General features: G+C 46.2%; 1 pseudogene; it reads left to right on the top strand.

The window, feature by feature from the left end:
* Positions 1-11,901: 11,901 nt before the first annotated feature.
* Positions 11,902-11,998, top strand: LOC123394781 (annotated as a pseudogene).
* The last annotated feature ends 803 nt before the right edge of the window (positions 11,999-12,801 follow it).

Below are 12,801 nucleotides of genomic sequence, written 5' to 3'. Positions count from 1 at the left end.
CTAGGGAGGGTGAAATGTCTCCAAGTTGCCACGTCTCCTTCCCCTCTCTGCAGGGGCTGTACATGGCGGGAAGAGGCAGAGACCACAGTAAAATTCCTCATAATTATAGACTGGAGTTAAGAAAGCCCCATTCCGCATTATTTTTAAGTAACCGCTGCCTCTAGTTGTCAACATGTCAACATGTCTCCCTTCCAGGCATCCACCATTCGCCGTCACTTGAGATGGGTGGGGTACTGTGTCTTTGCTTTTAGTAACTGGTGGCAACTTGAGTGGTGTAGAGATTTGTCTTTCTGTTGCAGAAGCTGCTGCTTGGAGCACGTGGGTGGCTCAGTGGGTTAAGCGTGTGCATTCAGCTCCAGTCATGATCTCAGGGTCCTGGGATCGAGTCCCACATGGGGCTCTCTGCTCAGCGGGGAGTCTGCTTCTTCCTCTTCCCCTCCTCCTGCTCGTGCTCCCTCTCTCTCTCGAATAAATAAACGTAATTAAAAAATAAAGAAGGAGATGCTGTATAATACAACTGAACAGATGATTCTTTTTTTAAGATTTTATTTATTTGACACAGAGAGAGAGAACACAAGTAGGCAGAGAGGTAAGCAGGCAGGCGGGGGGTGGGGGAGGAAGCAGGCTCCCTGCTGAGCAGAGAGCCTGATGTGGGGCTCGATCCCAGGACACCGAGATCATGACCTGAGCCAAAGGCAGAGGCTTAACCCACTGAGCCACCCACGTGCCCCTGAACAGATGATTCTGATTAAAATTGTTCTTAATGGGAGCACTTTCCTTTATTATTACTATTGTTTTTTACCTTTTTTGAAACCAGTTATGGGCACTGGTTGAGACAGACAAAGTGTACCACCAGGAAGTTTCAAGTTCAATAGTGGAGGCGGGGAATCCTGTAGTCCCGTCGCCCACCTGATCACTTACAGAGCCACATAGGAATCACGGAACCTAGGTTCAGCTGGGTTTCCGACCAGGGGCAGCTTGTCCTCAGGACACATTTGGCAACGTCTAGAGACATCGTGTGTTTTCACCCCGGAGAGAGGGTCTTCCTGGAATCTAGTGGGAAAACGGGCCAGGGAGGCTGCTAACATTTTAAGATGTTCTTAGGGGTTCCAGGGCCCGATTCCAATTCGTGTGTGTGTGTGTGTGTGTGTGTGTAGGTGTGTAGGCTTCCCCACACCAACAAGTCTGAGAATTTAACCCAATCCTGAAACTACCTATCCGGAGACATCAGATCCACAGGCAAGGGGCCCAGTCCCACAAGACTGCCCTCCATTTCAGATGCCCCTCGCAAACCCAGCTGGCTGCCCATTCTTCTGACCAACTGGCTCTAAATCAGAGGTTTACATGCCCCCATCCTTGGGTTCCCTCTCTCTCTCAAACAAATAAAGTGCTAGAATGGCTCACAGAGCTCAGGAAACCCATTTACTTGCTACATTACTGATTTATCACAAAGGCTATTAAAGGATACGCACCTACAGCCATATGAAGTTACACGGGGTGTGATCCTGAGCCGAGAAGCTTCTGTCCTTGTGGAGTGTGGGGCCAGGCACAGTGACACGTAGAAGAGTTCTGGTTCCCCAATCCGGAGACCCTCTGGCCCCCTCCTTTCGGGTTTTTATGGAGGTTTTATTACTCAGGTGTGATGGTTTAAGTCATTGGCCATTGGTGATTGGGTGAACCTGTAACCCCTTCCTGCCCCGGAAGTCAGGGGGTGGGACTGAAGGGGCCTCTAATCACGTGGTTGGTTCCCCTGACAACCAACCCTCAGCCTTAGGTGCTTTCCAAGTCACCGCACTAACGTAAACGCGGTTGTGGTGGAAAGGGACCTGTTAGGAATAGCAAGATGCTCTTTCCACCTCGGTGGCTCTGGAGGGATTTCCAGAACTGAGGACAAGAGAGCAAATATCAGAACAAAAGATGCTCATATCGCTCAGGAAATGCCAAGGGCGGATGAAGACCAGATATATGAGAAATACATTTTGGCCACCTGAATGACCAAATATATGCGTTTCTTCTAAATCACGGTATCCCAAACGCACAGAACAGCTCCCACTGCAAAGAATTATCTGGCCCCAAATGTCAGCACTGCTGAGGCTGGTCTAAGGAATCAACTAGAACTCATACATCAGGGAAATCGAAAGACAGGTTTGGAGTGATAAGCAAAATTGGGCAATTGATTTTTAGGCAGGGATGGGTCAGAGTTCAGGCAGAAAACAGAAGGCCCCCTGAAATACTGAAATTCGAGATCTTACATCGGGGCGATGCTATCAGCGCTCTGCCCGTATCTCCTGGGACTTCCGCAGCGAGTTTTGCGCACACCAGCTCCCCAGGTCTCAGACTCGCAAGCAGCGCCCCTCTCCTTGTCCAAAAGCAGCTCTAAGACCCCTGGAAGCTGCTGGGCAAACAGGAGGAGCTGCAAGCTTGGGAGGTCACTGGGCGACCACACTCAGGCCGGGGCACCCCCAGGTATCCCAGAAGTCCCAGGTGGAGGGGAGCGCGGAACCCAGGCTCAGCCCCAGCTCCCCGTGCCAGGACGAAGGGCTGCGCACAGGAGAGCAGGACCGAACCGGGGGAAGAAGCCGGCACCCTCGCTCATGTGGGTGGAGACCAGGCCTTTGGTTTTATTTCTGTTTTGTTTTATTTTGTTTTGTTTTTTGGTTTTTGCATGCGCCACTATCCAGCACAAGGTCAAGCTATGGTTCATGCCCAGTCAAGTGAACTAATTAATAAATTAGACCAACCTAGGGGGGCCCGGCGTGGCAGACACACTCTAGGGTGGCCCCCCTCCCACGATCCCCACCTCCTGGCGTTCACGCTCTGTGTCATTCTCTCTGCTTGAGCGTGGGCGGGACCTGTGACCTGCGGGGGTGACAGGAGAAACGTGACTACACGTGCGTGATTCCGTGACTCCTCTTCTTCCTTTGAGGAGGCAACATGCCCTAGGCAGCGCTGCTTAAGGAAACAGGCACTTGGCTTGGTGTCCAGCTGCCTGGGAGAAAATGCAGCCTCAGTCTGACTGACACCTGCCAGGACCCTGTTGCAGGAGCTGGGAAGGGGACTGTGAGTCTCAGCTAGGACAGTCACCCCGGCCAACACCCCACAGCAGCCTTGCAGAGGCTCCAGCCAAGCTGTGCCATGAGATAGTAAATGTGTGCGGTTTTAGGTTCCTGAGCCCGTGGCAATATTGTTGCGGGGCAGTAGATAACTAATACAATTGAGTGTAGGCGCAGAGAACTTCGCCCGGCTTCCCTTCCCGGTTCTTCGGTTCTGGGGCTGGTCTAATCATGACACGGACAGGAGACAGATTCACAGGAGAAAAACAGATTTAGTTTTGTACCTACGGGAGCCCACAGAAAGACGAGACCCCCAGAAGTGACCGAGGCAAGCCGTTTTTATACCTTTTCGACAAAGAAACCATAAATCCACGAGGAATTGACAGACGTTGGGGCTTGCAGTAACAGATGAGTGCAGTGGCCGGTTTGCTTACACGACCTTCTAGGCCTTGACTTCCCCATCTCTGGCAAGAAGGTCGTCTGCCTTCCTCCCGGGACAGGCCGGGGACCTTCACGGGGGACCCTATGTCCCGCTTCCAGGGCACAAGGGAGGTCCGAGCGTCCTCACGCTCGCTCTTTCTCACGTAACTTCAATTCCAAACAGTCGCTCTGTCAAAGTGGCGACGCCGCGAGCGATGACGTGGGTCCGCGGTGCCCGCCGGACACAAGCGCCGACGCGTGCGGAGAGGGAGGGCCGCCCTGGGCCGGCACAGGGGACCCGCGGGCTCCCGGCTCTCCCTGGGGCGCCCGGGGGACACCGTCCCGCTCAGCCACCATTTCCCGCGGGCACCGACCCGCCCTGAAGCCCGAGAGAGGGACGGCCCGGGCCCCCTCTTGCCCCCGCGTCACCCCGTCTGGTGGCGGAGGGCCCCTGCCCCACGCGGAGCTGCGCCCGGCTCATTCCAGCATGTCACGCAGACCGGGCTACCTGGGCCCCCTTTCCCCGGCGTGATAGATGCGACGTGTAGTTTCACGTGGACCTCGAAGTACAGGAGAAGTGACGTCCTTAGCTGTTGGGATCGTAGAGGCCGGCCGGGGAGGGGACCCCGGGATGCCGGGGCTGAAAGGCTCATGTCACCAGCTGGGAGACCCGCCTGAGGGACAGGAGGGGAAAGTTCTGGGAGCACGCAGGGAGATAACTGGTGAGACAGAATCCTCCCAACACCAGTGTTTCCTTCCAACACATTCTTGTCCTTCAGATCCCGGCTGGGGACCTCCTAGATCTCCGTCATTCTACCAGCCGAGAATTTCCCCAAGCATTACGGCTGCCTCCGAAAGAAATCCTTCCCTCTTTTTAATCTTGTATATATTTATAAAATATTTATAAATCTTTTCTATATTTGGCTTTCCAAAACTCTGCTGAAATCCTGGAGAAGAATCATGTAAGATACAGGCCACAGCTACGGGAATGGCCGTCACACTCAGTCACGCTGAGCAAACTCCAGCTTGTGTTGAGGTGGTTTTTGGCTCAACCTTTGGACTCACATGTCATTCTTCTGTCCCCAAAGCTAGCATTGGGCCATTAAAAAAGGAAAAAAAAATGAGGGCCCTCTCAGATTGGACAGCATCTCAAATTTCCCTAATGGGGGTCATTACACACTTTTAAGGCTCAAATAATCCGACTGCCTCCTGGTTCGCTATTTAAAAACACAAAGGGTTGGCAGAGTTTAGGTGAATTGCTCACATTTGGAGTTTTTATGTATCATTTTTAGACGTAGGCAAGACTAAATAAGGTGCAAACCCCCTTTCATAAAAGACCCCATCTGCTGCAAGGAAAAATATTGTTATCATGTGCGAAATTCCACTACATGCTTAAGGGGGAAATCAGAGCATAATCTAAAAGTAAAAAAGATCACATATTTCCTTAAATTTCATCTCTTAGTCTGTCTCCTCCAGTTCATTCTGGTATAAGATACACATAGCAGGCTTTAGCTCTCTGCAACCGTGGCCCCAAACAGAGCATTTGTTTTTAATCACAGAAGACTTGATTTTCATTCATTTAAAGCCAGGGGTAACCACGAACTTATGTGGGAGCTCAGAACGAGGCTAGAGATGCCCTAGGCCCGCCCCTTGAGAATCTGATTGGTCTGGGCTTTGGGCTCACGGTGAATTGCTTTCACCTGCCCAGTGTCCCCTGGTTGACGCGGACTCATTCTACCAGTGAGCTCTGGGAGGGCGCCGAAGTCAGCTAATGGAGCTCCTTGGCCGTGACATCTCAGAGGCCTTTGCCCGCTTGAGGTTTCCAGTGCTAAAAGGTCTCGGCCTCGCTGCTGGATTGACTCTTTCGACCCTCCCTGTGAGGAGGTGGAACGCTGACTTACGGCCAGCAGATTTGGAAAGACAAACAGGCACTTACAAATCAGCAAGTTAAGAGGTTTGTCAGGGTTCGCCCATGCAGTCTGCCTTTAAGGCCACCTTCCCAATATAATTAATCTTGAGGAGCTGTTTTCCTTCTCAATAAAATGCCAAGAGTCGAGGGAGATGCTCTGGGCGGGCTTTTATCTTAGGGAAAAGAGAACTTGGAGCGTGACGTGGTGCCGCCCTTGATCCGATGGTTCGAAACAGGAAGTTCAGTCCCAGCCATCCCGGTCCAAGGAGTCCAAAGGTCTGTTGATTCAACAGTTTTTCTTCTTTATTGTGCTTATTAATTACCAAGAAAACGCAAAAGAATATTTATGTTACGTGTGTCTTTTCAATCATTATAAAGGGTATTCCCACGTTTGCATTACTGAAAGAATTTCGGGAAATGAACATCACGACGACTTTGTCCTCTACATGCCCCATCCCAAACCCACTCCCTTTCCTGAGGTTTCTCGACCTTAGCACTACTGATATTTACAAACAGATCGTTCTTTCCTGTAGGAGCCTGTCCAGTGCACTGTAGAATGTTCATTAGTGTCCGTGGTTTCTACCCACTAGAACGCCAATAGCACCTTCCCAGACGTGAAAACCAAAAATATCTCCAGATATTGTCAAATGTCCCCTGGGAGCCAAAACTGCCCCTGGTTGAGAACCACTGCTCTAGAGGTTAAGTCTTACCCAGAACTTTGTATGATTTCTGGCTTGTACTTTTTAATCACCTATATTTGTATAAATGTTATTTAGTTTTGCTAAATATTAATTTTTTATGATTCTTCTATAGTGTAACATTGTGTCGACTATACTTTAATTAAAAAATTCTTATAAATCTAATTGTCAAGAAAAAAATACATGCCAAAACAAGGCAAAGGGATCCATTCGATCTGTTGGTCTACCAATGGTATCATACCAATGGTCTACCAATGGTGGACAAGTGATATTTTTATGATATTGAGTATTTGGTTTAAAATATATGCAAAAATTCTTTGACATTCCCTTCAAAAGATTGAAATGAATTCTCCTCTAGAGTGTGGGCTTGACTTAGTGACTTGTTTCCAATAAATAGAAAAAGCAGAAGGGGACGGTGCATGACTTCAGAGACTGTCCCTTTTTGATCTCTCACGCTGTGGGAGGCCACGCGGCAAGACGCCACGTGGAAAGACCCATGTGGTAAGGAACTGAGGCCTTCGGCCACCAGCCATGTGAGTGAGCTTGGAAGTGGGTCTTCCAGCCCCAGTCAAGCTCTCAGATCACTGCATCCCCGGCTGGCTTCTTGACGGCCACTGCCACCTCACCAAGCCTTCAAGCCAGAACCACCCAGCTGAGCTGCACTGGCAGACCTGACCTCAAGGAGCAATGAGATGCAAATATTTGTCATTTGGTGCCACAAAGTGTGGGGTAATCGGTTGTGCAGTAAGAGATAACTGATGCCTGTGGTCATTTCTACGAATATGGTATGACTCTCCATTTTAGTAGTCTTTAGTGACGTTCAGCAAATCTTTGTAATTATTTCCAGAAAGCTCGGTGGAGGGGCACCTGGGTGACTTAGTTGTTTAAGCGATTGCCTTCAGCTCAGGTCATGACCCCAGGGTCCTGGGATCAAGCCCCACATTGGGCTACTGGCTCGTGCTCTCTCTCTGGTTCACTCTCACTCTTGCTCAAATAAATATCTAAACTCTTTTTTAAAAAAAAAAAAGTTGTGGAAATTATTCCTTAATACTTCAAATTTTTTTAAAGATTTTATTTATTTATTTGACAGAGAGATTACAAGTAGGCAGAGGCAAGCAGAGAGAGAGGGGGAAGCATGCTCCCTGCAGGGAGCCTGATGCCAAGCTCTATCCCAGGACCCTGAGATCATGACCTGAGCCGAAGGCAGAGGCTTTAACCCACTGAGCAACCCAGGCACCCCCATACACCTGATTTTAAAAGGAATACATTTAACATATCCTCATGTGTGCAATTTACTATAATCTCTTTATAAATATTCCTTACAAAACATTAAGGAAATTTTGTTCTAATCCTTGTTTACCAAGATTTTTTTACTATGAATGCTGAATTTTATTTAAAAGGCTTTTTATGCATCTATTGACATGATTGTATAATATTTCTCCTTTAACCTCTTAAGTCAATAACTGTAATTAATTTTTTCCTTATTAAAAAAATCTTACATTTCTAAGCTAGACATTCATTTCGAAACCAATTTGATCTCGATTTTGGAAACAAAAATGAGGGTTTAAGACTGAATATCCCTCCCCAAAAACATGGCTAACCCCTCCAATATGATTGTAACTTTTAGCAAGCAGAGAAGCCGAAATGGTTTTTGGTTTTATATGTACTCATAAAACAATTGTATGCATTATTGACAACCCTGGGATAGTTTTAAAGGGAATTTGTTCAAACTATAAGACATTCTTGAAAAGGCAAAATCGTGAGACCGTAAAAAGATCAGCAATTTCTTGAGGTTGGTGGGAGAGGCAGGAAAAAGAGTTGGTGCGTAGGTGGTCTTTAGGCCAGTGAAACTAGTCTGTAGGTTATTAAAAAGCTGGATACGTGTCCTTATATATTTGTCAAAATCATAGCATGTACAACACCAAGCGTAAACCCCAACGTAAACTATGGACTCTGGGTGATAATGACATGTCCGTGCAGATCCATCCGTTGTAACAAATGTCCCACTCTGGGGGGCGGGGCTGTTGATAATAGGGGAGACCCTGCACGTGTGGAGGCGGGGAGATACGGGAACCCTCTCTACTTTCCGCCCAATTTCGCTGTGAACCTAAAACTGCTCAAAAAATTTAAATCTATTTTTTTAAAGGGAGGGGGTTTGGTTCTTGTTTTATGTTAGAACTGCGTATTGGAGTGATTAATGGAGCCTTGGTTTATCCCCAGAATTGATGCACACTGAAACATGCTTGAAATATACTTTTAAACTTTTTGATTTTGCAAAGGATGCAAGAGAAAGATGTAGATCATTTTCAATATTACATTTCTAATTTGCAACTTTAACACCACATTATTATTGGAAAATATCTATGATTGCAAAAGCCAGTTATGGGCGAGGACTGTTTTGATTTGATTTGTTTTGCTTTGTTTTTCAAGAAACCAGAAACAGTTGTAAATAACAACCCACTCAATGCTGCAGATGAATGAGTTAGTGTTGCCAGATCTTGTGATATGGTGCGCCTGAAATTATACCTCACGATTGCAATCATCACGTACGTTTTTCTGATGTATCTCTCTGTGACTTTTTCGCAATCTGAACCCACAATTTACCAGAGTCTCCCTTGTTCATTTATTGAGTGGGTCATACATGTAAGACACCATGCTAAATGCTGTGTTCAGCCCTTTCAGAATCAACTAGAAGACCTCCTCCGAGGCTTAACAAGCTGTGCTGTCATCTGAAGAATGTTTCACTCACAGTCTCAAGTCAGACTATCTGGCAACGCTAACAACAATGGTACATTATGCTTTTTGTGTAGATATTAATTATGAAAACAAGAAGAATATAGCTTTCTTGTGAGGTAATATATATGAGTTCTTTTCTCTTGGAGGAGAAATATGAAAGAACTATTTTTAAAGACACGTTGGCTCAAAGGAGAAGGAATTACTCTTTTTTTTTTTTTTTTTTTTTTTTTAAGAAACCCAGCTAGATTAAAAGTAACTTCTTTCTGGTTTAAGATTGGGAACATAATTTTGATATCTTGTTGTGAAACTTACTGCTTTAAGGATCCAGGGGTTTCACGAAGGGATCACAATGGTTGTTATCTCCTTCCCAGCTGTGTTGAAAAGACTTTTGGTTTAAATAAATAAATAAATAAAGCAGGGGTGCCTGGGTGGCTCAGTCATTAATCGTCTGCCTTCGGCTCAGGTCATGATCCCAGGGTCCTGGGATCCAGCCCTGCATCAGGCTCCTGCTCAGTGGGGAGCCTGCTTCTCCCTCTCCCATTCCCCCCGTTTGTATTCCCTCTCTCACTATCTTTCTCTCTGTCAAATAAATAAATAAAATCTTTTTTAAAAAACTAAAGCAAACAAATAAAAAACCCCAAAACCCTGAAATGGAAATCTTGTTTGTCCAGTTTGAAAGTTAGTCAAAGAAGGGTGCCTGGGTGGCTCACTCCGTTATGCCTCTGCCTTTGGCTCAGGTCATGATCCCCGGGGTCCCAAAATAGAGCCTTGGATCAGGCTCCCTGCTCAGCGGGGAGCCTGCTCCTCCCTCTCCCCCTCCCCCTCCTCCTTCTCTCCCTCTCTCTCTCTCTCTCACTCACTCTCTCTCTCAAATAAATAAATACAATCTTTAAAGAAAAAAAAAGAAACTTAGTCAAAGTGATTTCATGGGACAGCTGTGAAGTGCTGTCCTTGGGCTGTGCAAATGTTTACACCCGGGGCTGCTTCTACTGCACTACACCGAGGCAGTAAAAGCCTAGTGACCTCATAGCATTTTCCAGGGACTGTTTAGTGTCTGCACTATCGAGGCTCCCCTTCACACCATTTGATAAATACTATATTGTATCTAAAGAAAGGACAGAAACTAAGTGTGGTAAATTTAAGATTGTTTCATTCTTTTCTAGTGATATTTGCTTGAGTGTAAAGAAACTAACCAACGAACAGTATAAGATGGTTGGCACCTGGGACGCCTGGGTGGCTCAGTTGGTTAAGCAGCTGCCTTCGGCTCAGGTCATGATCGCAGCGTCCTGGGATCGAGTCCCACATCAGGCTCCTTGCTCGGCGGGGAGCCTGCTTCTCCCTCTGCCTCTGCCTTCCACTCTGTCTGCCTGTGCTCGCTCTCTCCCCCTCTCTCTCTCTCTGATAAATAAATAAAATCTTTAAAAAAAAAAAAAAAAGATGGTTGGCACCTTTTCACAATGATTTTTGTAAAGTTGAACCAAAAGGAAACAACGTTCCTTGTCAAGAAAAAATTTCCTTATCAAAGCGCATCTCAAGACGTATGGAAGAAAGATCGTGTGCTTTGGTGACAGACATATCAAGGTTCGTTAAAACACGTTGGACCTCAGTTGCCTTATCTGAGTATTAGGTATAATAAGGACTTCTTTGAGAGGCAGAACTAAATAAAATCACATATATAAAACTAGTGTGGTGTTTGCCTCACAACAGGTATTTTAAAAATGTAAACTTCGGAAAGAATAAAATACCCACAAGAAACACCTACTGTTATTCCTACTGCCACTGGGAGAGGAAGCAGGGGGAAATCTGGGCTGTCTTGGATTTTTACTTTTAATACCACTGTACGCAATTAGTCTATGTCAAGTTTCCTCAAAGCGATAAGGACTTGCTGCGTTTATTGGGCAAGGGAGAGAAGCCCAACACCATCATTGTTAAGTGAACAGGAGGTAACTGGCTCGCATAACCGGACAGTCCAAGGATGCATCTAGCTTCAGGCACTTGGTCTCAAATGTGGTCAGTGCTTTACCTCCCCAGCTCTCAGCTCTGATGAGATCTGTTAGCCCTTTTAAAGAAAAGAATTATTCTGATCCTTGTTACAGTGTCAGAATGCAATGGGGTCAGCACGATCATAATCGGGGAGAGAGACTGGGCTCAATTCCAGAAACAAGGACAGTGGAGATTTCTAGCCAAAGAGTAGAGTGAGGGGGGCAGTGGATGGAAACCTACTCAGAAAAGACATCAAGGGTAGAGGGGTTAAAGGCAGGCCAAGGCCTTAGACATCAATAGGTGGATGAGGAACTTGATCGGATAGATACCAGGTGGGGGCAGGGATTCTCCAGAAACCGAGTTAGCAGGATTCTTGCCAAACCTGGGCTGTGCAGGCCCAGCGAGGACAGGATGGACATGGAAGGCTAAGGCTGAGGCCTAGTCGAGAAGAGGGGTCAGGGGAGCCTAACTACAGTTTGGTCAGGAGACAATCTCTGTCACCCTCTAAGTGCTGGTCAAGATTTCCATCCTCCTGTTCTAGCAAACTCAAGGGCGAGCGTTGATCTTTCTGAAGATCTCTGTGTGAAAGTAACTCTGATTGGTCCGGTATGGTCCCCATGCTCATCTTGAAACCAATCACCATGCACCGTGATTGGTCAAACTTGACTTATACTTCCTCTTCCCTGTGAGGGACCAGGTAGAAGAGAGGAGCGGATTCTCAAAGGATCTAGAAAAAAGGAAGATGGACGAAAATGTCAGCCCTCCAAATTTGTGGCTATCTATTTGTGGCAGTCTATCCCAGTCATAATAAACATTTTCTAAAAGATTTTAATGTGTAATAACAAATACAGTGGTAACAGAAAGTATCATGCATGTGGTTCTCACCCACCTAGACCACTTGATGGACTGTGCTTTGAATCACTGTGTTTGTTTTCCTTACCTCCCAGAATGTCCAGTAAAAATCTACTGCCCTGCTTGCTGTCCCCAGCCAGGCAACTCTTACAACTGCATGTGATGGGCCACTCTCACCCATCAGCTCACACTGGTCCTCCAGGGCCTCCCTAAATGAGGGGCCTAAAGCATTAAAAGTACTTAGTGTGGTGCTTGCTTTGGCAGCCCATAAATCTGGAAAGATACATAGATTAGCATAGGCCCTGTGCAAGGATAACACACCAATGTGCAAAGTGTTACATATTTTTAAAATAAAAGTAATTAGCGTGGAAAGCGTCCCCAAGATGACAAAGCAACGGGTATCCTCTTAATATACCAATGGTCATATAAGCGAAACATTTAATAAATAACCATTCACATTAAGGCAAATCTTTGGAAAAAGACAAGAGCTAACGGGTTATACATTCAGAAGGCATTCCTAAGAAATCGGAACCAATAGATTATTTCACTGAGCAAATTTTATTTGAATTCCAGCTTTAGTCGTGGAACTGTGTTGAAGCTGTCTAAGGTATACATCGTATTACAGTACACACGCTTCTTAAGGACCTCACAATCTAAGGGGTTTTGAGGTTGTAAATGATGAGGAGGCACGAGACATGCACCGCATCAATTAGAAAAGCAACGTGGCGCAGATGACCGTCTGTAGGTACATTAAGATGATAGTTTAAGGCACTTTTTGTTAATCCTTTGGAACTCTGTCTTATCACACAACAAGCATTCTACTGGGAATCAGAGGACCTGGTTTCTAGAATCGGTGTTGTCACCCATGGTGTGTTGGACCTTGTAAAATTCAGTGTCTTGGTCTTCTTATCTGCAACTTGTGGGGTACCCCTGAGGTTTTTTATGGATCAAAAACACTTCTATGGTTTCTTATTGTTCCCTATGTACCCGCTCCTTTGTCATCTTAGGGACTCCCTTCACACTAATTACTTTTAATGGTGTAGGTGCCCCAAACTGCCTAGATCCTTCATGAAGTAATAATAAATATTTACGTCTGTACTTCACTAAATACTTTATCAAGAGCCTTCATACCAGTTGCATTTGATTTTCA

This window comes from Mustela putorius, unplaced genomic scaffold (assembly GCF_011764305.1).
Source record: "Mustela putorius furo isolate JIRA1106 unplaced genomic scaffold, ASM1176430v1.1 tig00003836_pilon_pilon_pilon, whole genome shotgun sequence".
Lineage (NCBI taxonomy): Eukaryota > Metazoa > Chordata > Mammalia > Carnivora > Mustelidae > Mustela > Mustela putorius.
This window is presented reverse-complemented; position numbering and strand designations above follow the sequence as displayed.